We start from the raw sequence: 27902 nt of genomic DNA, 5'->3' as shown, positions 1-27902 counted from the left end.
GGGGGCTGAGGGCCTCTTTCCTGGGGGTGACTGTGTCGGGCCGCCTTGCCAGGAGAGGGTCTGGCCTCGTCTGGGCTTCTGTGCCAGCACAACTCACTGTTTAAAGACTGTTTAAAGTGCGTCACATTGTTGGTCTTACCTAGAACTCTAAGAAGGTTCACATGCAGGTGGGTTTCAAACATCTTCTGAGGAGACTCCATGGCCTCTCTGGGCAACCTGTTCCAGCACTGTGTTACCCCCACAATAAACAAGTGTTTTCTCTCCTAATCATTTGGAACTTGCTGTGTTGCATTTTGTGCCCGTTGCTTCTTGTCTTATTGCTGGGCACCACCAAAAGGAATCCAGAGGATAAGAGGAGTCTTATCAATATACAGGGATAAGATCCCCTCTCAGCCTTCTCTTCTCCAGGCTAAACAAGCTGAGCTTCCTCAGCCTTTTCTCATAAGAAAGATGTTCCAGTCCCCTAACTGTCTTTGTAGCCCTTTGCTGGACTCTCTCCAGTAGTTCTATGTCCCTCTTGTACAGGGGAGCCCAGAACTGGACATGGCTTTTATAAACAATTTGGATGTAGGACTAGAAGGTGTTTTGAGCAAATGTGCAGATGATACCAAACTGGGAGGAGTTGTTGACTCTGTTGAGGATGGAAAGTCCTTGCAGAGAGATCTGGACAGATTGGAGAGCTGGGCAATCACCAACCACATGAAGTATAACACGAGCAAGTGCCGGGTCCTGCACCTGGGACGGGGCAACCCTGGCTACACGTACAGACTGGGCAATGAGACGCTGGAGAGCAGCCCCGCAGAGAGGGATCTGGGGGCTGTGGTTGACAGCAAGCTGAACATGAGCCAGCAGTGTGCCCTGGCAGCCAGGAGGGCCAACCGTACCCTGGGGTGCACCAAGCACGGCATTGCTAGTCAGTTGAGGAATGGGATTGTCCCGCTCTGCTCTACACTGGTGCGGCCTCACCTTGAGTACGGTGCGCTGTTCTGGGCAACACAGTACAAAAAGGACGTGAAAGTGTTGGAGAGTGTCCAGAGGAGGGCTACAAAGGTGGTGAAGAGCCTAGAGGGGAAGACATACGAGGAGCAACTGAGGTCACTGGGCCTGTTCAGCCTAGAAAAGAGGAGGCTGAGGGGAGACCTCATGGCGGCCTACAGCTTCCTCACGAGGGGGAGTGGAGGGGCAGGCGCCGATCTGTTCTCTTTAGTGACCAGTGACAGGACCCGAGGGAATGGTGTCAGGCTGTGACAGGGGAGGTTCAGGCTGGATATCAGGAAGACCTTCTTCACTGAGAGGGCTGTCGCGCACTGGAACAGGCTCCCCAGGGATGTAGTCACGGCATCAAGCCTGTTGGAGTTTAAGAAGCGTTTGGACTATGCCCTTAGTCATAAGTCTGAATTTGTGTGTAGATCTGTGTGGAGCCAGGAGTTGGACTCGGTGGTCCTTGTGGGTCCCTTCCAACTCGGGATATTCTATGATTCTATTATTCTATAATAAAATTGGTTCCACAATATAAAAAATAATCCTTTTAATTAAGAAAAAAAAATAAAAACGACTCACTGGAAGTCTCCTCACAAGTAATAAGTACACCAACCTCACCACATCTGTTTGAAAAAATATATTTGAGGATCTTTTTATGCTGTAGGCAACCTGCTTTGAAGATGCTGGGGTGGACATGAATTACGTTTAGGCAGACACTTGTAGATATACAGGGGTATATCTAAGATGCACTAGATTGAAAACTAGATGCTCTTAGGACACACTGGATGCAATGGATGCTTAGGATGGAAAACTAGATAAACAAAAGTCTCAGCAGAAATCTGCTTGCACAGCTAAGAGTGAAGTCAGCCTTTCTTTAACTCATACTTGAGAAACCAAGACTGAGAAGCACGAAAGCTGAACTACTGTCTCTAGCTTTATATTCAGCCCTGAGATGGAGCCAGAGGTGAAGCATAAATGATGCTGCATAGATGGATACAATTTTCAGAATATCAGTTCCAGAGTGCTCAGGAAAAGACCTGATACTTTTCTTTTGTTACCAGGCCCCACATGGATAGGAGGGAAATGCTGAGGAAAAAACACACATTCATTCAGGCTTATATATTGTGTGATTTTGACTAATCTAAATATGTTCTAAGTATGCTAAGTAATCTAAGTATGCTAAAGACTGCATGCAAACTTTGTATTTATTTATAGCCAACCCAAGTGTCCACCAACACAGAATACACATATACATACACATATACTTATATACATACCCCTTCTTACTTCTTGCAGTTAGGAAAACATAATCAGTATCATCCTAGAAGAAAACCTAATTGAAGCACTCTGCATATATAAGGAAATGGAAGAAATATAATCCAAATTAAAATCAAAATGCATGTGTAAATCAGTGGCCTAAATAAGGTGACATAAAAATTTTGTGCATCTCAGGAATAACTTAAGCTGTCTGCAGCTAGAACAGCTGAGAGGACATGCAAGTGGAAAGGAGGTGGAAGCAATTCTAGTTTGGATGTGCTCCTCAGATTTTGAGTCATGATATACACAGCTAGCCAAAAGTACTCAGAGCCTCAGAGCACAGCTCCTAGAAAGACTAAAGAAGGGGGAGGTGAATCAGCTTAGACATTTTGTCACATTATTTAGGCTTACATCTGGATTTCGTTCAAGTTCTTGCGCCTGAAATGTAGAAGACATACCACAAAAATGCTGCTGGTGTAGCTATAAAGAGCACTGAGTTCATCCATGCTCCATCTAAATCCAGCTCAGTCACATGGGGGCATTTACAAAAGCCTTGCTTTCCAACACAGCCAAAACATGGTCCTAGCTGCACCAGAGAGGCAAGAGCTAAGAAATTACCTATGCAGCCCTCTCATACACCAACACCATTCAACTCTACTAAAGCATTTCCACAAATATTACATCCTCCCCATGGGTTTTGCAGAGCTCTCTGCAAACTAGAAAAGGTGATGTAGTCTTAGGCTCATTGTTAACACATTTCACAGCAATACTTAGCCAACTGAACCCCTCTGTCCACTTCCTATAGCCCATGGTAGAGACTTTCTCCTCCTCTCCTGCTCACATTCAGACACAGCACACTCCTTCGGTACTGCACAGCAGATAATACCTAGCTTTTCTAGGCATCCTTCTTCCAGTTGCATACTCTTGTAGAGTCCACATCACAGCCTGGCCTTGATTAAGTGACTATACTTTTCCATCCTGCTAAAATTACTTCTCTACCCTTGGTAGTTCCCTGCTTCACCTCCCTAATCAACTTTCTAGACTAGATTTTTCAATGATTGAAAAACAGTAGAGCCACAATGACTTCAACAAGGTTCTGCTGGCTGTGTCAACTGAAGACATATTTTCTCTGGCTCCACATTGGTTGGTGGCTTCCCTTTTTTATCCCTGGCAAGTTATGTTTGCAATTATGCATCTCTATCACAACATGCAGATAGAAAATTAGTCTTCTGAGGCCCTCCCTTAACACCCTCCCCTCCACCCCCCCGCTCCCCACTCAGTCCTTGAAAAGGCCATTTGAGCATGCAATATTAATCATTTGCTGTGCAATAATCTTGGAAAAATGTAATATATTCTGGCAAATCGCAGGGCCTCCAGAGGAACTGCCTGCCTCTGAACTAACGGCTCTCATCTATTATCAGGCAGCGATGAATGCAGCTCCCCGCTTGCTTGCCCCATCAGCATGCAAACAGTGACTCAATTCAATTGTGAGAAATGGGAGGAAATGATCTGTATTAATAAATGGTGAGAGCGTGAGATAGCCTGATTTCAGAAAATAAGATCAAAACCACTGAGCTCCCTTCATTGTCTCATTTGATACCTTCCCTTTGCTGTAAATGCAGCACTGGGAGTAATTAAGCTTCTGAAGGAAGTTTCACAGTGAAGCCACATCACCCAAAACAATTAAGACAAACATTTTGTGCACATTGTCATCTGCCTTCAATGGTGTTTAAAGGTCAAGGAAACATTTCATTAGGAAAAAAAATTGAAAGAAAAAAAAGGTAAACTGCAGTACACTCCCTGGGTATGTCTAAGAAAAATGCATGCAAGGAATTAGTGTTCAAGCAAATGCACATGCAGAATAACATCCATCTGGATGGCAAATATTATGCAAATTGCTTGGTTTACTCTAATGGTGTCTGGAAACCTCAGTGAGATGTTGTGGGATATGCTAGGCCCAACGAGGAGGCATGCTTCCTAGGCCCCATAATGCTCACAATCGGATCGCACTAGTGGACACAAAAGGTGGACCAAAGAAGACTTTGATGGTAATAATCATATGAGTATACTTTGCCTTGGCAAGCAACAAAGCAGCTATTGCCTACTGAGAGTGCTGGAGAAATGTAAGCCACTGTTACTAAAAAAAAAAAAAAAAGTTCTAAAAAAAAAAACAAAAAACAACAACAAATAACCTTTATACAGTCCTAACCATCAAGAGTGATCTCCATTTTAGAAAACATTGTTCTCAATGCCACGTTGCATGTATATGGCTAGAAGGGCAGACAGATATTACTTTGCAGAACATTTTTTAACAGCAGAGAATGAAATGTTTTTAAAATCAAAATATTTCATGGGAGTATGTCAATTTCAGATTATTCTTTTGACAGGAAAATGTTTAAATGAACCATTTCTATTTTTTTTGTTTTGTTTTGATAAGGCATGAGCGTTTCATTTCAATAATGTGAATGTGTTTTGTTTCTGCATTTTCAGTTCTGTTCATTTCAGCTTGTATGGCATAATAAACTATGCATGGTAATACTGAACTTACACACCTCCTTTATTACATGTATCCAGCATATAATTTTGATAATAAATGATATAATTCAGCTATTATCAAAAAGAACATTTTAATCTTACTGAATAATATGTTTTCATACTACCCGATTGAACAGAGTAGAAGCCATCTAGGTGAACAATTTCTGAAAGTTCTGAATTCATTTTTACCAGCTTTTATCCAGTGTGAACTTTCTTACTCTGACAATGTGCTAAAACCATCGGTTCTGTTGATTGAAGGTGGACCATCTTTCCCTTTTGCATTGCTCAGCTCCTGCCACCACCAGGTCTTGAACTTGTGGCTGCTATTTGTATTATCATTCTCACCAGCATTGATTGTAATACAGATCAACAGAGTGTAATACGCTCTTTCAAGGAATCACGTCATCATTTTTGTCCCTCACCAGACCAGTTTACAATACAGTGACAGCAGGTGCCTGAACTGGCCAGGTGGTGATCTAAACCCAGCTCTTAGGGAACTGGAACAAGCCACTGCTAGCTAAAGGTTCTGCTTGGGCTGGGCTCAATCCACAAGCACTAGACAAATTTTGCAGTTCCCTGATTCCTGCTTTCATTTGCATGGCATTAGGTTTGATAGGACACAAAGCAGTGTTCCAAACACTTCTCCAGGGCACCATCGTTGACAAGCTTTGTAATGTCTGTGTTACACACTGCAAGGTTGCAATGGTTATGTGTGGAGGAACAACCAGCCTTAGCTCATGTAAATACGGAGGATGGGATTTTAGAAAAATAAGCAAGATGGACAGTGTGCAACAACCCAAAAGGGCAGAAACCAAACCAGTGTGCAGCTAGGGGCTGGTGGGTAAGACTGAAAGGCAGATTAGGATCTCAAGACTCAGGAGTGTTGTCCCACCATGCATAGATGTGTTATATTGGCTGTATACCAAATAGTGGCCTCCTGCTGGCTGAATCTGCTGGTACTAGATATATGACCCAGATCGGTTTGAGCCATCTATTTGCACTTGTTTGAACCCAATAGCATGTGCCACTGGCAGGGTTTTACCATTCACTTTCCCTATAATGGGTTAATTCCTGGGAGTCCCCAGCAAAGTGAACAGGCCTTCTCCTCCTCAGGGGGTAAATATTATCTCTGAAATGTCAGGTGGGGTTCTGGATAAACAAGCACAGGAAGGGGTTGCACGGGGATCCACCCTATGATGTCCTGTTCCCATTGTGTCCCCTGCAAATCAGAGCTGCCTTCTTTACTGAGGCATCTATTAGACAGATTTGTAACCTGGGAAATCTTCCAGATTTGGGGTGTTAAATATTCAAAATTAATAAAATTAAACCAAATACAATCAGCACATGACCGTTCAGTACAAGATGTGAGGGAATATAATTTAACACCTCTCTACTAAAGTGAAATCAGAAAAATATTTAAGATAGTAGCATGAAATTCCACAGTTACATGAACAGAAATATACAAAAGAAAGGGGAGAGGCATGCACCTTTAGGTGGACTGATTAAATTCTCTTAATTTTGCTAAATTAAAATTAGGGGAAAGCAGCAGCCCAGGCTTGGAAAAGATTTTTTTTTTCCTTGTCCTCTTGGCTAACTATGGTAAAGAGAAAAGAACACACCTCAGTAATATCCTGACCCTTTTCTCTATGACTGCATTTTGATTATACATAACATTGTCATATAAAATTACATTTCTAATCAATAAGAACCATTAAAATAATTTCAAAGCATCATTTAAATCCAACTCTAATTTGATTTCACTCAGAATTTGCTTAAGCATGCCACTTAACATGTGATTTGGTTCCAAAAAATGGCTCTTTCAAAATATCATTCTGGAGTGCTATGTTTATTGAATCATACTAATCCTGCATTAAAAGTGCTCCACTTACAAGTAAAAGGGTTCCTCTTCCTTAGCTGCTTGCCTCACTAACAGTCTGAATCATTTGTTTGTTCCTTTTCAAACACCATCATGAGTAATGAATTACTAGCAGGTCTTGCTGACTGCTTCTAATTGCCTTGTAAATGTGATTAGCAGCATGTCTTAGGACACTGTTTTCCTCCACCTAAGGTCAGGAACACCCCCTGCATTCCTCAAAACCACATTTTTTAGCTTTTTTGCCCCAAAATTCAGAGCTGGGAAGGCAGGCTGCTGCCGTTCACATTTCTCCAGAGATGGGAGCTGCTGGTCCCATGGTTTAGGTATGGCCTTTGGGTCCTGAGGCAAATTAATGCCACTCAGCAAATTTTCACTGATGTATCAGCCAGCAGATCAGCAATTCTGCTGGTGATGTGTGATAGCTGGTATCTTGGTTGATGCTAATGGCAGGACCAGGAGCCTCTGCAGTCAGAAGCCCAAGTAGTTCATCTATTTTACGTTCTCAATAAATAACACATCTGCAAAAAGCCAGTGCATTTGCTGCACTCTCCAGCTGCTTTGTTGATGCTCAGGAGCTAATGGAAGCAGTAAAACTTATTTCTGGGTCTGAATTAAACCTCTGATTTTAACTGATTATGCACCAAGGACAGATACACCAAGCGAGGAGAAGCTGGCTCAGCTTTCCAGTAGAGACAAATGATTCTGAGCAATTCTCAATTTTTGGACATCGGACTTGACACACTCTCCAAAGGGTGTGGTAATCAGAAAGAGCAGAGTGCATATCTCCAAACATTAGACCTCTCCAAGGCATTCTGCGTTGCTTATTCACAACCACTTCTCACTTTTAAACACTTCAGCTACATTTCTGACAAAGTCGTTTCTCAGAGTAGCACTGCATTAAAAGAGCAGAAGAAAAATATGAACATCCAGGATCCTGAGAAATCTTTTATCATGTCTTACAATAAACCAAAGATTAGTTTTCTTGTCATTCAGCTAAATATTTTGAATTACAAAAGTTTCTAGCTGCATTTCTTTTTCATGTAGCTTTAAAAGCACAAACCAGACACTTCTTTAGGAAGCACAGCTGAGCAACTGACATTTCCCAACCTGATTGCAATTATTTTGGAATTCATTTTATACCACAGTTAATTATACAGTGGATCAAAACCAGAGAAATTCTAGAGAACAATTCACTCCTATAGATTATCCAATGTGTAAATGTCTTTTTTTTTTTTTTTTTTCATTTTTCAGTTCTTGTTTTGTCTTGCTTGGATTACTGTAATAGTGTATTTACCGAATCACGGAATGGCCAAGGTTGGAAGGGACCTCTGAAGATTATCTAGTCCAACCCCCCTGCCAAGCAGGATCACCTAGAGCACGTTGCACAGGATGGCACCCAAGCGGGTGTTAAATATCCCCAGAGAAGGAGACTCCACAACCTCTTTGGGCAGCCTGTCCCAGTGCTCTGTCACACTGTCAGTAGAGAAGTGCCCCCTCATATTCATCCGGAACCTCCTGTGCTTCAGTTTGTGCCCATTGCCTCTTGTCCTGTTGCTGGGCACAACTGCAAAGAGACCAGCTCCATCCTCTTGACACCCTCCCTTAAGATATTTGTATGCATTCGTGAGATCTCCCCTCAGTCTTCAGTTTTCCAAGCTAAACAGGCCCAGCTCCCTCAGCCTCTCCTCATATGAAAGATGCTTCAGTCCCCTTATCCTCTTTGTAGCCCTCCTCTGGACTCCATCCAGTAGCTCCATGTCCCTCTTGCACTGGGGAGCCCAGAACTGGACACAATCCTCCAGGTTTGGCCCCACCAGGGCTGAGTAGAGGGGGAGGATCACCTCCCTTGACCTGCTGGCAACACTCTTCTGAATGCAACCCAGGATACCGTCATTCTTCTTGGCCAAAAAGGCACATTGCTGGTTCAAGGGTAGCTTACCGTCCACCAGGACTCCCAGGTCCCTCTCTGCAGAGCCGCTCTCCAGCAGGTCAATCCCCAGCCTGTGCTGGTGCTTGGGGTTATTCCTCCCTAGGTTCAGGACCCTGCATTTGCCTCTGTTGAACTTCATGAGGTTCCTCTCAGCCCATCTCTCCAGTCTGTCAAGGTCCCTCTGAATGGCAGTGCAGCCCTCTGGGGTATCAGACACTCCTCCAAGCTTTGTGTCACCAGCAAACTTGCTGAGGATGCACTCTGTTCCATTGCCCAGGTCACTGATGACTAAGTTGCACAAGACTGGACCCCAGTACAGACCCCTGGGGGACACCACTAGCTATAGGCCTCCAACTAGACTCTGCACCTCTGAGCACAACCCTCTGAGCTCTGCCATCCAGCCAATTATCAACCCACCACACTGTCCGCTCATCTAGGCCACACTTCCTGAGCTTGCCTATGAGGTTGTTATGGGAGACAGCATCAAAAGCCTTGCTGAAGTCAAGGTAGACCACATCCACTGCTCTCCGCTCATCTACACAGCTGGTCACCCCACCATAGAAGGCTATCAGATTGGTTAAGCATGACTTCCCCTTGGTGAATCCATGCTGACTACTCTTGATCACCTTCTTATCCTCCACATGCTTGGAGAAGACCTCCAGGAGGAGCTGCTCTATCACCTTTCCAGGAATGGAGGTGAGGCTGACTGGCCTTTTTTTTTTAGCTTTGCTGCTGTGAATGCTTCTTCCTGAGGTGTTCCATTCACATGAGGGGTTCTTAGATGGCCTGGCATTCAGTGTTGTGATTCCTGACCCTGCTTGCAACCACCTACTGTTTCACCTTTCTCCAGAGCTTTAACAGCACTCACATCCATCAGTTATGTCCTTAACTTTGTAGATAGGTTATTGCTGTCAGTCTTTGACCACATCCTTTCCAGGAATTCTGTACCATTCCATGGTTATATTCCAAGATTCGCTGTGGCATAACCTTAAAAACAAAGCAGTACGCAGCCCAGTCATCAGCACACCCATTTACATTGGAAGTTCTCAGTGTGGTCTACCATCTCCTCAACCACTTGGGAGAAATTTCTACATGCTGTCCTTGCAACTGAACCTGACTACCTTCTTCATGAGACCATTTATGAGACCATATGATTGCCTTGAAGACCTCTGCAAGGTCTTTTTTTTTTTTTTCCCTTAAAAAACTGCAGACGGCTAGATACAATTTTTTCCTTTATTTGTCTGTCTTTTTTTTTTGATCCATTTTGTCTCCTGGAGTGTTCCCTAAATGCTTGGTTCATAATCTTTCAGCGTCATGTTTAGAATATGGTGATTTTTTTTTCCCCTTGATGCATTCTATCCTGACCAAATGTCTTTTTAAAATGCCTGCATTGCACAGCCAAAAGATGGGAGGTTCAGGCAGGATTTTCTAGCCTGACCTATGTAGCATAGAAGTGGGCCTAGAGTTATGTGAGTAGCACCTTGCTTCATGGTGCTCTCACATGAATCAAACAATTCTACAAATAAGCTTATTTCACACATTATCTCTGAGAGAAAACAAACAAACAAACAAAAACCCTCTTATAATCCTGAAATTGTTGTTCAGATATTTTTAAAACCAAATGTCAGTTTTTCATTCTGAAGTGCATTTTATGTTACCTTCTACCATCTTCTGCTTTTTGCAAATAAAAGTATAGTAATCAAACTAAATTTCCACTATTTCATTATTTTATTTATTTATTTATTTATTTTATCCGTTGTGTTGAATTCAGACCAACTTTTTTTCAGCATTTTCTCTCATGGAGAATTTTCAAATAGTCACCTCGGGTCTTAACTGGAAAAACTGAATGTCAAAAATCTAAAAATCTTGCTCTCCTTATAGTTCTAATGCAGAACATCACAGTAGATGGTTATATGATCCCTTTTGGCTTTAAAAGATATTAGTCTGTTAGTTATAGATCAGTGTCAGCATTGCTGCTTTGGACTTTGGCTTCGGCTTAATTTACCTTCCTTAAAAAAAAGAAAGAAAAAAAAATATTTTATCTCTTGGTTATCCCTCATTTTGGTTCTAGAATGGGCTAAATCTCCACCTTCTTACTTTCCTCTTCCTTCCATTGCAAATATCTTTCCTCATAATTATTTTCATGACAACACTCCATCCACTTGGAGTGCTAGCTGCTCGCGAGGAGAAACCAGTGTCTATCCTATTTTTTTTTCTTGTCAGATGTGTACTTAAGGCTAATTTCAGGCTGATTGTTCTCTGTGTTACCACCTGCACCTTGAAACATTATCAACATTGTCTTGGTTGCTAGCTGTCCCTTGCCTTTACTGCATAGAGAGGGGCCTGGGAAAGTAGAAGGGAGAGGTCTCACAAGACAGCCTTCATAGGCACCTCTCCCGTAGTAGCCCTCTGACATTTTCCAGAGTAACGCATGTCATTTTGTATTCAGTGAAATGCAAACCTTGGTTCCTGCAGTGCCTGACTGTAAAACTGAGTTTGTGCTGCTGTCCTCAGCAGAGGACTCTGAGGGGGTTGTTCTTCTGTCTGCTTGTCTGGAAAAAAAATAAAATAATAAAAAATAAATAAATATATATATTTAAAGGAAAAGTCAGACAAAGGACACCATGATAAAGATGAGCAGGATGCTGGTCAAAAGTAAGCAGGTAGTTGTGAAAAGGCTACTCTTGTTTTAAAGGCATTAAAGCTTCAGTGCTCTGGGCTTCATTCCTACTGGGCAAAGTATTTAGGAAATATCTGCATTGCCCAGTGTAGCATCAAGAAGAGGCCCTTGAGATGGCCAGTGTCAGCCTGGTGTCCCTCAGTGTCCCTCAGCAGGGCTCAGTTTAGGTGCTGTATCAACACCGCCGTCCTGCTCCTGGCACCCATGCTACTTACCTCTGACTGATAACCAACTTTGTTGTGTAGTCATGTGGACTTGTCTTTAGCATGAATATCCCTAATGTGATTCTGCTAGCCACATTCTTAGTGTCTCTATACTCTTCCTCACCTGTCAAAAGGGTGTTAATATTTTCTTTGTCTCCTTTGTCCATGATAGCTCCTTGGTATTTTATATTTTTCTCAACAAATTGTGGGCAAAAATAATGTCCATTAAAAACTGGAAAACACTTCATTGCACTTAGGGTTTCATTCAGGTCTGCAGCAATCATCTGTTGGATACCACAACCTTGTCATATCACAGCAAAGCATGGTCATGATGCTTTAAAACAATTGTGCAAACAAATAGGTTCATATATGAAAAGTTACAATGTTATTTAGCAATACTGTGACTTTATAGTGCCTGAGAGGACAGCAGTGTGCTTAAACATTTCTGTCGCATTGGTAGAATTTCAGATCATTTAGCTATCAGAATACTCTTTGTATAACTCTAAGTAATCTATTAGAACAAAATTATGCCTTGCCTTCCTGTTCAGATTATTTTACTTCCTCTAGTAATATGTCATTCTGCATTCATTTAGATTCTCTGGAGTCTGCAGCTAATTAGGTGTGCCTACAGCTCTGGAAAATAGGTCTTCCATCTTATTTTCATGTTTGGATTCAATTTTCTATATTGAACAATTGCTTTGCTCTGGGATCTGTCAATGTTTTCTCTTCCTGTCCTGATCATGGCTGGAGAGGTAAAAGCAAAGGTGAGCCTAAGACAGCTTAGTTCTTTCTCTTCTCTCTCTCTATTTTATTTTTATTTTTATTTTTTTCCTTTTCCAGCACTCTCTGTGGTCAGTCTCAGGGAGAGCTGTTTGTTACAGATGTGTTCAAATGAAGGATGACTCCTGCCAGACCACTGGAAGAGGAAGAAAAAAACAAAACAAAAACAAAACAACAAAACAAAAAACCTACTTTCCTGGATAACCAGAAGACTTTTCTGGATACATTTGCTGTTAAAACATGTTGTTACTTGGGTTATGAGCTCATTTGTGCATGAACTGTTTTGCATCTGCAGAGTGACTAGGGAAATGACCCAGGAACAGGTCTCCAGTGATGATGATACATAATGAAAACAAGTAGTAATAATAACCACTAATGCTTTCGATTGCCCACTTAGTCTCCAAGTGCCTCTGAGCCACATTCTTGCTCAAACGGAGATAATGCTTACCTGTCTATAGAAAGTTCTTGAAAACCTATGAAAGTAAAGCACTTTCTTTGTGCATGCTATCTTTTAACAGAATTTATGTTGTAGCTTTTTTTTTTTTTTTTTTTGGTAAGAATGTGTGTGAAAGCCTGGGGTAAGCTGGGAAAATGCCCTCCAAGCAGATTCTCCATCTGTTCTGGAGGCCAAACCCTCTTCTGAGTCCTAGCACTGCGGGTCTTTTTTTCGCTTGTCGTATGTTGAAAGGAAGACAGGATCAATTCATATGACTTTCTGGCCTTCTCTGCTATAAGAAAAGGATGCAGTACTTTAAAAAAAAAAAAAAAAGTAAATGTACTCAGTCATGGCTGTGGATGCCTGAGGAGCCATTAGGAACAGCATTAAGTGGTGACATGCAGAAGAGAGCAGCTAGTTTAACACCTCCCCTCCTCTTCCCCCATGCAGATATCATCTGCAGTCTGCAAAGTGAACAGATCGGACACTTCAAACCAGTCACAAAAGCAGGAAGCATCACTTGTTTTGTCATCTTTCACAAAATCAGCATGTGTCAGGAATTTGGCTGTTGAACTCTCTGACATCACAGAATCAGTCCTATGAGAAGCTGTACTGAGCACATGCTTTTCCTTAAGTAACACATCTTGTTGAATTATCTAATGAAGAGCACTGCAATCCAGAATTAATCTCACAAAGATTAAATCTGATTCTAGTACACCCAGTACAGAACCAGAAAAAAATATATATTTTCAGCACAAAGGCCACAACAAGTTATTACAGCTCTCCAAACCTGACAATCTCAATACTGCACAAGAATCCTGAAAATGACTTTGCTCTTGCCTGAATCCTGCAATCTCTGATCTTGAGGCCAGATTTTGGGCCTTTTTGATGTTTGCTGATTTTAAAGAAGAGTATTCTCACCTCCTGCTGCCTTAGTATGTGTTGACTGCAGGTTTGCATTTAGCAGATCTGGAGAGAAAACAGCAGGGCCTTCTGAAACTTCTCGGTCTATAGCAACATTTAAGTCATCACAGTGCTCCCTTCATTCTTGCTTAGCCTCATTTTTCAATCATTGCAGGAGTCTAAGTGGAGCAATATGGCTCTTTATGTTCTTTTTATTAAACAGTGAATAAAGGAAGAATATGGCTCATTCAATATGTACCTCAGAAGACAAGAACATTCAGTTTGCCTGTCAGTTAGCTGCTCATGAACGCAGAGAACAGCTTCTATTAACTCCAAATGCTTTTGTCATACAAAAATAAAAAAATAAAAATATGCCACATATGCAAAATGCTATTATCAAAGACTTATCACTTGACCAAATCTGAGCTCATTTTTATCAAGCCACTCAAGAGAGCGTTCTGATGAGGCTGAGGCCTGCTTCCCTTGCTGAGTGGTATATGTCCATATCTAGGTCTTGTGAATTGCTTGTAAAACAGAAAATACTAAAACCTCTTAAAAATCAAGATCACTTTAAGGACCAGGAGAAATGCATTCTTTCTCCCTCAAAATCAGTATTCATTCATGTTTGCAGTAACACCTCTACTATGTTTATTCTGGTTTTCCAAAAAAGTACAGTTCTGGGGGAAATAACAAAAGTGCTAATGCAGGAAATATATAACTCAAATGGTCTAGTGATTTTCTCTCTTGGTGCTGGTTAAATTTTAGCTGTAATAAATACAGTTGCATTGCATCTTTCCTTGTTTGTTGTGTAAAATTGTTAAGGCAAATCACCCAGCTGAATTGCAGTGATTAATGTCTCTCAAGCAATCCGCCCTGCCTCAAATCACAAGAGAGTATGAAAAGACATAATTTGTCTGCCATCAGCCCTTTTACAACAGCGAATTAATTCCCACCTCACTGGGCTGAGGGACCAGGGTGGAGCTATCCACACACCTCAGACCACTTGGCCACAGTGGTACCATTTCAGGGAGCCCAGTCACTTGTACCCACAATGGATCATCAACGGATGCTCCACCCAACTGACTTCATGTTAAAGATGACATATAGTCAGGTAGGCACTCACGTAGTTCCTTTGTCTGGGTTTTAGATGAGTTGTTTCCATGGAAATAGGTTGTTTCTGTTTATTCATGCCTGTACTCTGCTTAAAATCCTTATTGTACAGCCCTTTCTTTCTGGAAGTGACTGAAGAAGGCATCTTGAAGCTTTTTGGCTCCATATCTTTTAATTTAGTTTTTCCCTTAAATTTATAAACAGAAAGTTTACAAAGATCTACCATTACAGAATTGATTTGCAATATATGTACAATATTAATGAAAAATAGCAAACAGTGTTACAAACACCTACTGCTTACTTTAATAGCAGAACATATGTGGGCAGCAAAGCAAATTAAACTTTTTTTTTGATCTTTTTTTTTAAAAAAAATTTATAAATCTCTGTCAAATTAAATCATTTTTAAAAGAAAATTTGTAAATTCACAGGAAAAAAAGTACTTTTCTGATGGAAATTATATCAAGAAACATGGTATTTTCAACATGGTCTTTTCACCAGTGATGCAACATTTCACAGGACAGTAGTGGCAGGCCTACTGCTATATGTCTAGCAGAGAGGTGACTAGATATAGAACATATATCACAGGAAAAACAAATACAGAAAAAAAAAAAAAAGGTATTGTATCTCCCTTACTTCTTTGGTATGTGCCTTAGCACTGTATGAAGTTTCTTGGTAGTGGTGAAATAACAATAGTACTTTTCTACATTTCTTTTTTAATCTGCAGAATCTTTTAGAAGAAACTAGTGAGCTGGGTCTAATGATGCCTTTGGGAAGAAGACAGGTATTGTCTTCCTTTTACACGTGATGAAAATGATAGATGAAGGGTTTAAATGATGACAGGGAAAAATCACCTTCCCCTTTCAGGGAGGAGATTTGGCCTCAGACTTCTCAACTAAGGTAGTTTTGTTGCACACGAGGGACCTGCACTTGAGAAAGAAATACCATGCCCCCTTGCAGGACACCCCCTCATAGGTCTCCCTGGACCTGTTAAGATAAGTTAACAGACTGAGCAAATTCCTGATTCAGGGGGCACAGATGTGAAACGGAACCGAAATCAAACAACGTGCCACAGCCACAGCTATCCATGCGTGCAGCTCCTTGACACAACGACAGGAGAAGGTATGCAGGTTTTGGAATGAAAGAAAGGGATTTGGGAATCTGCATGCTTCAACTCAAATGAATGTATTTGTTCCAGAGAAACAGAAGTGGTGTAATGATATATTGTGGGAAAAAAAAAAAAAAAGTACATTGCAATTACTTTGTGATGTTCCCACCACTGTCATCATGTACTCAGATTAACTTCACCGTGTCTCTCAATTGCATCAATTAGAGCTGTACATTCAATTTTGGGGATAATTTTCTCAGTTTGGCACTGTAAAAGGGTGCTTTTACCTTCCTTATGTTCCACAGGACTTTACATCTTTCTTGGCCTATTTTGAGGCTGTTTGCTTAGTATTTTCACTGCCCCCTTTTATTATTTACAGCTATTATTATTATTATTATTATTATTATTATTAGGCAGACTTTTTGTTACAGCCACATTTGTTTTGTCTGTGTACTGGAAACTTTCTCCTGTACAGTGAGCAAGCTCTTGATATTTGATGCAGCTTAAAGAACATGCATGATCCAGCAAGGATTTTTCTTTAATGTAGACTTCATGGCCCTGTGGGAAAGGAATTCGCAGGGAGCTTTGTGCTGTTTCACATGTCCCTGAGTTAGAGATAATGAGGAAAACAGCGGTAGAACCAAAAACTTGAGGAAGGTTGAGATAAAGTAAATTGGCTACAGTGTTAAAGATGAGCTTTGGGCAGTGGCCAATTGCTGCCTGGCTCAAGGCACGTGTTTGAGAGTCTCTAACCAATTGTAAGACAGATTTGGGCACGTGGACAGCACGTGGGGCTACAGGGAAAGTATATGTAGCCGTGAAAAAGGGTAATAAACGTCTCCTGTTCAAGAGCCATCAGGAGTCCGTGTCTTGCATCCCTTCATGGCCCTGTTGTGGTTTAACCCGGCTGGCAGCTAAACACCACACAGCCGTTCGCTCACCCTCCCCCCTCCCTCTCTGGGATGGGGGGAGAGAAACGGGAAAGTGAAGCCTGTGAGTTGAGATAAAGACAGTTTATTAAGACAGGAAAATAATAATAACAATAATAATAATAATAGTGATAATGGTAATAGTATTAACAATAATAATGTGTAAGAAAACAAGTGATGCACAACGCAATTGCTCACCACCCGCTGACCGATGCCCAGCCTATTCCCGAGCAGCCGGCCCCCCCACCCCGGTCAGCCACCCCTATATATTGTTTAGCATGACGTCAGATGGTATGGAATACCCCTTTGGCCAGTTTGGGTCAGCTGTCCTGGGTCTGTCCCCTCCCAGCTCCTGCTGCACCCCCAGCCTGCTCGCTGGCAGGACAGAGCAAGAAGCCGAAAAGTCCTTGGCCTGGTGTAAACACTGCTCTGCAACAATTAAAACATCAGCATGTTATCAGCGCTCTTCTCATCCTAATCCAAAACATAGCACCCTACCAGCTACTATGAGCTACTTAACTCTGTCCTAACTGGAACCAGGACAGATATCCACCCCTTATTCCATACCATTTATGTCATGCTCAGGTTACACTCTGTCCAATACATTCTAATTAATCACCATTTTCATCTATGATATATAGCAATCATGGTAGTGATGACATACATTATTATATAATAATTAACATACTACAATTCAACTCATGGGCTATTCTCACCCAGTATCAAATCCCCTTGAGGTACACACCGGACCTCCCCATTCTTTTGCATTACCCACCAAGTGCATCCAGGTCCCTGAGCAAAAGCAATTCCACGAATGGGTTTGCCTTTTCCTGAGGCAGGAGTAACCCAGACTGTTTTACCCAGCATGTTTCTTACGTGCACTACAGGAACTTTATCCCCTTCTACAGTGCGTAACAGGTTTGATTGGGCAGGTCCAGCTCGGTTGGCAGATCCCCTGGTATTGACTAACCAGGTGGCCTTTGCCAAATGTGTATCCCAATTTTTGAATGTCCCAGCACCCATTGCTTTCAGTGTAGTCTTCAACAGTCCATTGTATCGTTCAACTTTTCCAGAGGCTGGTGCATGATAGGGGATGTGATACACCCACTCAATACCATGTTCTTTGGCCCAAGTGTCTATAAGGTTGTTTCGGAAATGAGTCCCGTTGTCTGACTCAATTCTCTCTGGGGTGCCATGTCGCCATAAGACTTGCTTTTCAAGGCCCAGGATAGTGTTCCGGGCGGTGGCATGGGGCACAGGATATGTTTCCAGCCATCCGGTGGTTGCTTCCACCATTGTAAGTACGTGGCGCTTGCCGTTGCGGGTTTGAGGGAGTGTGATGTAATCAATCTGCCAGGCCTCTCCATATTTATATTTCAGCCATCGTCCTCCATACCAAAGAGGTTTTGACCGTTTGGCTTGCTTGATTGCAGCACATGTTTCACAGTCATGAATAACCTGTGCTATAGTGTCCATGGTCAGGTCCACCCCTCGATCACGAGCCCATCTGTAGGTTGCATCTCTACCTTGATGGCCTGAGGTGTCATGGGCCCATCGGGCTATAAATAATTCACCTTTATGTTGCCAGTCCAGGTCCACCTGAGCCACTTCAATCTTAGCAGCCTGATCCACCTGCTGGTTGTTTTGGTGTTCTTCAGTAGCCCGATTCTTGGGCACATGAGCATCTACATGGCGTACCTTTACAACCAGGTTCTCTACCCGGGCAGCAATATCTTGCCACAATGCCGCAGCCCAGATGGGCTTGCCCCTGCGCTGCCAGTTGTTCTGCTTCCATTGCTGTAACCACCCCCACAGGGCATTTGCTACCATCCATGAATCAGTATAGAGATAGAGAACTGGCCACTTTTCTCGTTCAGCAATATCTAAAGCCAGCTGAATGGCTTTTACTTCTGCAAACTGACTCGATTCACCTTCTCCCTCAGCAGCTTCTGCAACTCGTCGTGTAGGACTCCATACAGCAGCTTTCCATCTCCGATGCTTTCCCACAATACGACAGGACCCGTCAGTGAACAAGGCATATTTCTTCTCGTTTTCCGGTAGCTTGTTGTACAGGGGGGCTTCTTCAGCACGAACCACCTCCTCCTCTGGTGATATCCCAAAGTATTTGCCTTCTGGCCAGTCCATAATCACCTCCAAGATTCCTGGGCGACTGGGGTTTCCTATTCGAGCCCGCTGAGTAATCAGTGCAACCCACTTGCTCCATGTAGCATCAGTTGCATGATGCGTAGAGGGGACCCTTCCTTTGAACATCCAGCCTAGTACCGGCAGTCGGGGTGCCAGGAGGAGCTGCGCTTCAGTACCGACCACTTCCGAAGCAGATCGAACTCCTTCATATGCTGCCAATATCTCCTTTTCAGTTGGAGTATAGCGGGCTTCAGATCCTCTGTATCCCCGACTCCAAAACCCCAGGGGTCGACCTCGAGTTTCCCCAGGTTCTTTCTGCCAGAGGCTCCAGGTGGGACCATTCTCTCCGGCTGCGGTGTAGAGCACATTCTTTACATCTGGTCCTGTTCGGACTGGCCCGAGGGCTACTGCATGAACTATTTCCTGCTTAATTTGTTCAAAGGCTTGTCGTTGCTCAGGGCCCCATTCAAAAGCATTCTTCTTACGGGTTACTTGGTAGAGCGGGTTTACAATCAGACTGTAATTTGGAATATGCATTCTCCAAAACCCCACGACACCTAGGAAAGTTTGTGTTTCTTTTTTGCTAGTTGGTGGAGACATAGCTGTTATTTTGTTGATCACATCCATTGGGATTTGACGGCGTCCATCTTGCCATTTTATTCCTAAAAACTGGATCTCTCGTGCAGGTCCTTTAACTTTATTCTGTTTTATGGCAAAACCGGCCTTCAGAAGGATTTGGACTATCTTCTTCCCTTTCTCGAAAACTTCTTCTGCAGTGTCACCCCACACAATGATGTCATCGATGTACTGCAGGTGTTCAGGAGCTTCCCCCTGCTCCAGCGCAGACTGGATCAGTCCATGGCAAATGGTAGGGCTGTGTTTCCACCCCTGGGGCAGCCGATTCCAAGTATATTGGACTCCCCTCCAAGTGAAAGCAAACTGTGGCCTGCACTGTGCTGCTAGAGGGATGGAGAAAAATGCATTAGCGATATCAATTGTGGCATACCACTTGGCTGCCTTTGATTCCAGTTCATACTGGAGTTCTAGCATGTCCGGCACTGCAGCACTCAGTGGTGGCGTGACTTCGTTCAGGCCACGATAGTCCACTGTTAGTCTCCACTCACCATTAGACTTTCGCACTGGCCATATGGGACTATTAAAAGGTGAATGAGTCTTGCTGATCACTCCTTGGCTCTCCAGTTGACGAATTAGCTTATGGATGGGACTCAGGGAGTCTCGGTTGGTGCGATATTGCCGCCGGTGCACAGTTGTGGTAGCGATCGGCACTTGCTGTTCTTCAACCCTCAGCAACCCCACAACAGAAGGGTCCTCTGAGAGACCAGGCAAGGTAGACAACTGTTTAATGTCCTCTGTCTCCAAAGCAGCTATGCCAAAAGCCCAGCGGAACCCTTTTGGGTCCTTGAAATATCCTCTTCTAAGATAGTCTATGCCAAGGATGCACGGAGCATCTGGGCCAGTCACAATACGGTGCTTTTGCCACTCATTACCGGTTAGACTCACTTCAGCCTCCAATACAGTTAACTGCTGGGATCCCCCCGTCACACCATAAATACAGATGGGCTCTGGCCCTTTATAGCTTGATGGCATTAGAGTACATTGTGCACCGGTGTCTACCAAAGCCTTATACTTCTGTGCGTCTGACGTGCCAGGCCATCGAATCCACACAGTCCAATAAACTCGATTGTCCCTTTCCTCCCCCTGGCTGGAGGCAGGGCCCCTCTAGTCCTGGTCAGAATCTTCATTTCTGTGTTTAAAGGACTGCCTGCTGGAAGTTGGAGCAGCAAACCTTTCAGAGAACTCCTTTTTCCCAATTGTTTTCCTTTGCAATTCACGTACCCGTGCCTCTAGGGTCGCAGTAGATTTTCCATCCCATTTTCTCATGTCCTCTCCATGGTCACGTAGGTAAAACCACAGGGTGGCGCGGTGTGTGTGCCCACCATATTGTCTTCCTTGCATAGATGAACGTTTACCCCTAATAGCTGAGACACTGGTTTGTACAGGTGGGGAGGAAAATAAACTCTCTTTAAGTTGGTGGATCTCTTCAGAAAGTTTCTCCAAGGTATTCTCTTTTAGCTGGTGAACACTAGTTCGTTCAGGTGAAGGGGAAGATAATCTTTCTTCAAGTTGGTGGATCTTTTCAGAAAGTTTCTCCAAAGCATTCTCTTTTAGCTGGTGGACACTGGTTCGTTCAGGTGAAGGGGAAGATAATCTTTCTTCAAGTTGGTGGATCTTTTCAGAAAGTTTCTCTAAAGCATTCTCTTTTAGCTGGTGGACACTGGTTCGTTCAGGTGGAGGGGAAGATAAATTCTCTTTAAGTTGGTGGACCTCTTCAGAGAGTTTCTCCACAGCTGAGACACAGGCCTTTAGGGAAGAGGAGAGATTTCCTTCGTACTGCCGGAGTATTTTAGTCACTTCATTCACTGTGGGATTCTCCTCCGTTTTCCAGGTTAGTATTGCCAATGAGTTGGCATATGATGATGGGGCACTCCGTACAAACTTCCGCCACATGGGTGGTGTACACTGGACTGCATCTGGATCTGTGGATGTTTGTGCGTCATCTAGGTCCTTATAAATTACTTCCCGTACGGCCAATTCCCTCAGGTACTGAATTCCCTTCTCCATGGTGGTCCATTTGCTTGGTAAACATACAAGTTCTTCCTTGAAGAGATACCTTTCCTTCACAGCTGACAGGAGACGCCTCCAGAGGCTGCGAGATTGTGCTCCATCTCCAATTGCTTTGTCAATGCATGCGTCCCTAGCAAGGGATCCCAGCCGCCTGGCTTCCTTGCCCTCCAATTCCACATAATTGGCTCCCGTGTCCCAGCACCGGAGCAGCCAGGTGACAAGCTGCTCGCCTATACAGCGACCAAAATCTTTTCGCACATCTCGTAGCTCACGCTGGTATAGAGTCCGGGTAATTACTGTTGATTTTCCGACATCCTCATCCTCATCTTCAGTCTCCTGCACCTTTGATGGCTGGTATGGAGTCCGGGTAGTTACTGTTGATTTTTCGCCATCCTCATCCTCATCTTCAGTCTCCTGCACCTTTGATGGCCCAGCCTCGTCTTCACTTCGCCCAGACTTAGCAGAAGACTGTCTGCGTTTTAAACGACCTGAGCCTCTATACCATTTTTTCACCTTGTCTACAGGGGCAACTTGCACTGCTACAGCTCGTTTCTCTGACCCAGCCACAGGGTCTGCCACAGGGGTTGGAATACCCTCTGCGGGGTCAACTTGCACTGCTACAGCTCGTTTCTCTGACCCAGACACAGGGTCTGCCACAGGGCTTGGAATACACTCTGCGGGGTCAACTTGCACTGCTACAGCTCGTTTCTCTGACCCAGACACAGGGTCTGCCACAGGGGTTGGGATACCCTCTGCGGGGTCAACTTGCACTGCTACAGCTCGTTTCTCTGACCCAGCCACAGGAGTGGGAGCAGCTGCACGAGCTGGGGCAGCTGCAGGAGCTGGGGCAGCTGCAGGAGCTGGAGCGGCTGCAGGGGCTGGAGCTGGAGCGGCTGCAGGAGCCGGAACGGCTGCAGGAGCTGGAGCTGGAGCAGCTGCAGGAGCTGGAGCGGCTGCAGGAGCTGGAGCTGGAGTAGCTGCAGGAGCTGGAGCTGGAGCGGCTGCAGGAGCTGGAGCGGCTGCAGGAGCTGGAACTGGAACGGCTGCAGGAGCTGGAGCTGGAGTAGCTGCAGGAGCTGGAACTGGAGCGGCTGCAGGAGCTGGAGCGGCTGCAGGAGCTGGAGCTGGAGTAGCTGCAGGAGCTGGAACTGGAGCGGCTGCAGGAGCTGCAGCTGAAGTAGCTGCAGGAGCTGGAACTGGAGCGGCTGCAGGAGCTGCAGCTGGAGTAGCTGCAGGAGCTGGAACTGGAGCGGCTGCAGGAGCTGGAGCTAGGTTGCTAATAACATCAATTGCAGCTCGATAGGCACAAGCCAGACCCCAGCACGCTACAGTGATTTGTGTCACTTTGGAACTGCCAGAGTCATGACACCTTTTTTTCAAGCATTCTGCCAGCTTTTTAGGATTTTGCAGTTGTTCAGGGGTGAATGTCCAAAACACTGGAGGTGACCACTGCTCTAGAAACCTGCCCATATCCTCCCACACTCCCTGCCACTCGCAACTACCCCGCCTCAAGACAGATCTCCGGATGAGATTCCTAAGTAGTTGTTTAACCCTCCACAAAATCTGAAGCGCATTCAGGAGACATAACAACAAGAGCAGGCTGGTCTGAGTATCCCAAGGATATTCAACATCTCGGAGAACCACCGTAACTAACTCGGGGGATAAGAGGGTGGTGGTGAAGGAGAAAGGGAGAGTGAACAGGTAGGGAAACATGTCTTCCCCTGTCCCCTTCACAGATTGGCTCCCTAACGAAAACAGGCAATAGGTGTAATTGCTAATAGTTTCCGAGATATGGGTTCCAAAGTATAGAGTCGACGTCAGTGCTGAGTACAAATACCAGGTTAAAGTCGTGACCAGATATCTCATCATTTCATAAGCCATTGCTACACCGCACAGTACCATAACAATCTTAAACCAGGGCCCGGAAAGGATGAACAGTGCAACAGGGAGCACATACAGAAAGTAACGCACCATAAAACTCAATTTGGAATACAGGTACAGCAGACTGGAGATTAAGGCAATCAACATCGTGACTAGCAACTATTAAGCAGGTCCAATACTTATACCAATTTTAGTTTAACACACTCTGGTCAGATTTGTCGATATCTCAACCCTTCGGGCCCCACGTTGGGCGCCAAAAAGACTGTTGTGGTTTAACCCGGCTGGCAGCTAAACACCACACAGCCGTTCGCTCACCCTCCCCCCTCCCTCTCTGGGATGGGGGGAGAGAAACGGGAAAGTGAAGCCTGTGAGTTGAGATAAAGACAGTTTATTAAGACAGGAAAATAATAATAACAATAATAATAATAATAGTGATAATGGTAATAGTATTAACAATAATAATGTGTAAGAAAACAAGTGATGCACAACGCAATTGCTCACCACCCGCTGACCGATGCCCAGCCTATTCCCGAGCAGCCGGCCCCCCCACCCCGGTCAGCCACCCCTATATATTGTTTAGCATGACGTCAGATGGTATGGAATACCCCTTTGGCCAGTTTGGGTCAGCTGTCCTGGGTCTGTCCCCTCCCAGCTCCTGCTGCACCCCCAGCCTGCTCGCTGGCAGGACAGAGCAAGAAGCCGAAAAGTCCTTGGCCTGGTGTAAACACTGCTCTGCAACAATTAAAACATCAGCATGTTATCAGCGCTCTTCTCATCCTAATCCAAAACATAGCACCCTACCAGCTACTATGAGCTACTTAACTCTGTCCTAACTGGAACCAGGACAGGCCCCATCTCCACTTCCACCATGTGGAGATTTCTTCAGCCACATCTAAGCATCCTGAGAATAAGTGGAAACATTTTGCTGAGAGCAGGGTTTGAATACATGCCATGAATTTATTAAGTCCTCTGTGCCAAACTGCTTGAGGTAAAACTGATCCTGCATGTGCAGGATAAACATTCCCCATTGACATGGTAAATTAGCAAGCCCGCTGAGTTATCCTGGGTTACAGACTATATAGTCATTATCTTCCTTAGCACAAGATGCGGAGACCTGGTGAAAACTTTCAACATCATATCATCAACCTTCATAAATGCACCATCAGTCTGCAAATATTCCATTTTCATGATGCAAAAAGAAAATGAAATAATACCAGCAAACAACAAACAAACAAAACCACTACCGGGGCACCTCTCTGAGAAAAAAAGGTGGTGAAGCTTTGCTTTTTTTTTTTTCTGCAATACGTGGACAAAGAGGTTTCCACATTCATAAATTGAAACTGCAGATTTTGTAGCATCTGCTTGACTGTTTTAGCCATCACTATAACAAATGACCATCCAATCGATACTAAAGAGCAAGAATTGTCAGTTCAGCTGCAGAATCTCTTTCTATCCCACAGATTAAAATGACTTGTTTTTCAGTGACTCCTTTGTATTAAGGATTTGAAATTTGGTGGGGAAGCTGTTTTGGGGTGTGGCAAAGCTGCGGAGCAGACGTGGGGATGCTGGACCCCATCTTTGCTTTTAATTACATGGGAACAGACTTCAGAGGCCACACATTTCCTTTTGCCTTGGGTTGCTGTGACTTGGTAGCATCCAGCAGCTGCAAACAGGACCTGTGTTCGCCTGCAGCTGAAATGAAGCCACCCATGTGAGGAAACAAAGCATCTCTATAAACTATGATTTGGGAATGATTTTCTCCTATTCTGTTGGAATTTCAGGTGAATTTAGGTAGGCTTAACACGTGTAGTTTCAACGGTTTCTGGCTGAGACTGTGATGTTAAAACACTAGTCCATGGCTTCTGATAGCACTGGTCTGTAAGAATTTGTGGTTTACCACTTGCTTGAGTGGCAAGGAAACCACAATATCTCCAAGGAGTTTTCAACATATTCTAACATGTGCTATCAGTCTACATTTTCTGAAGAATTCAGTTACTCAAAGCTCTTTCTGGGTAGAAAATATTGGTTGGTGATCGCCCAGCTCTCCAATCTGTCCAGATCTCTCTGCAAGGCCTTTCCACCCTCAACAGAGTCAACAACTCTTCCCAGTTTGGTATCATCAGCAAATTTGCTCAAAACACCTTCTCGTCCTACATCCAAATTGTTTATAAAAACACTGAAGAGGACTGGCCCTAAAATGGAGCCTTGGGGGACCCCACTGGTGACTGGCCACCAGCCTGATGCAGCCCCATTTACCACAACCCTTTGAGCCCTGCAAACACATTCTTGTATTGAATGGCAAATCCCACCAGGCTTTTAATGATGAAATTCTCTATTCAGAGTAAATCCCTGGTGCTGCACGGACACACACGTGATAGCATTAAAGCTATCACTGGGGATGCTGCATCCCATCTATTAAGGTGCTGTTTAGTCTTTGTTCCCTGCCGTCAGGCGCTGATGGCAGGCAGGTGCCTCGGAGTCCCCGGGTGCTTACACCTGGGGCAGGGGGAGTCGGGCTCGGTTCTGAGGCTCGGGGAGGGTCGATTTGGCCCCCTCCTCGGGCAGGGACCTGGCAGCTCCTGGCTCCCGGCTCTGAGGGAGTGGCTGCCTGAGGAGAAAGTGTGGGCTTCGGTCAGTCGCGAGCTCCCTGAGGAGAAAGCGCGGGCTGAGGGGGTGGCAGGCTCTCTGAGGAGAATATGCAGGCTGGGGCCGGGGGTCCCGCGGGCTGTGGAGGGTCCCAAGCCCCTCCAGGCTCTGTCTCTCACTGCTTCCCCCTTGCCTTGCCCTGCCCTGCCCAAATATGATGCACAGAGGCTTGGCAACTACATCAGCCAATTCCTTCAGGACCCTGCAATGCATGCTGTCAGGCCCCACAGACTTGTACTTGTTCATTTTCATCAGGTGGTCTCGAACCTGCTCTTTGCTTACAGTGGGAGGCACTCTGCTCCTCCAGCCCCCACCTGGAGGTTCGGGGACTTGAAAGATGTGGGAAGCCTGACTGGCAATGAAGACTGAGGCAAAGAAGTTATTAAGTACCATCTGCCTTCTCCATGTTTCTCTGTCTTTATTTGTCAGAGGTGGTACATGTTCCCCTTAGTCCTTCTTTTGCGGCCAATGTACCTGTAGAACCCCTTCTTGTTATTCTTTGCATCCTTCACCAAGTTTAGTTCTGTCAGTGCCTTGGCTTTACCTATCCCTCCCCTGCATGTCCAGACAGCATTTCTGTACTCTTCCCAGGGCCCATGTCACTGTTTCCTCTGTTAGCGCATAAAATCTTTGGGGTTGCTGCACCATTTGGAAATAAAAACCAGGCCTCCCATATGACAGGCAAGAATTTTATCACTGAACCACCAATGCCAGATAAAAAGTCTTGAAGAAGGCTATGAGAAGATGGCTCTCTGAGGAGGCTGGTTGAAGCAGAGAATGGCGGTAGCTCAAACTCAGACCCAGCAGCCAGAAAACACTGTTTTCAAGGCACAGAGCTCAGAGAACTGAGGGTTAAGTCCAGTCCAGATACAAAAACGCATCATAGAAATGTCCTGTGCTTATCCCAGTTGGCCTTTGGATCACAAAGACAAAATGAGACACAGGATCCTGCAACATGAAGCCTTTCAATATGGCAATTTGCAGAGCTTTGCTTGCCCTTGCTACATTTTTTGTTTTGTGTCCTGATGAACTTCTTCCTATTCAAGCATGCTGAAGACAGGAAAATAAATAGCAAACTGGTGTTGTTATATATAGCACTGATTTCCCTGTGGGAAGCTGTCTGCAAATCATTACATTCATTTTATGTACCTGAACTGTAACTTGCACTTCCAAACCTTACTGAAAATGCACAGCCTTCTACATACAATGTGTTTCTATTTGATTCATTTACCTCAGCAAGAACTTTTAAAGTTAGAATATGACAGGAAAAAGTAAAATATTTTTAAGTTTTTATTTTATTTTTTTTTTTATTGTGATATTAAGATTTGGTCAACAATGAAAGAGTAAGGGAAAAAATGTATGAAAGAACAACTTTGTGAAGCTGCATGACAGGATTTGGAAAGAAAAAGCACTTTTTTGCCCTTTTCTATCTTTGATTTAGCAACAGCATTGATGTGACAAAGCAGAAGTTGCCCAAGTCATCTCATTTTTTATGGAAGATGAAGACAAGGGCATATGCATTTAATTCTCCCATAGGGCAAAAACAGAGCCCTACCACAGTTACAGATCATTTTGCCTTTACCTTCAGTGAAGTCATGATATCAGATCCTCCTGCTGTAAGGTGTGTCAATAAAGAGGACAGTGGGAGACCAGCCCTCTGGGACACACACATAGCCTTTGCAGATGCTGTGTCAGGTTCTTGCCAGCCACAAGACTGTCCCATTTGCCAGTATCCTTTCTTGCTTTGCATGGTTGCCCAGGACAAAGCAGAATTTAGGCATGATGTTCACAAAGCCTTGTAACCTTACCACAGGCTAGTGAACAATCTCAGCAAACTAAAAATGGTCCACTTAAAATGT

At 44.2% G+C, this 27902-nt stretch overlaps 1 protein-coding gene across 17 annotated transcripts in view; it reads left to right on the top strand.

Moving 5' to 3' along the window:
* Nucleotides 1-27902, top strand: part of LOC308195067 (uncharacterized protein) — a 1623621-nt gene that overhangs the window by 1072342 nt on the left and 523377 nt on the right. The gene's annotated exons all lie outside the window — the stretch shown is intronic.

This window comes from Anser brachyrhynchus, assembly GCF_964034855.1.
Source record: "Anser brachyrhynchus genome assembly, chromosome: 4".
Classification (NCBI taxonomy): Eukaryota; Metazoa; Chordata; class Aves; order Anseriformes; family Anatidae; genus Anser; species Anser brachyrhynchus.
This window is presented reverse-complemented; position numbering and strand designations above follow the sequence as displayed.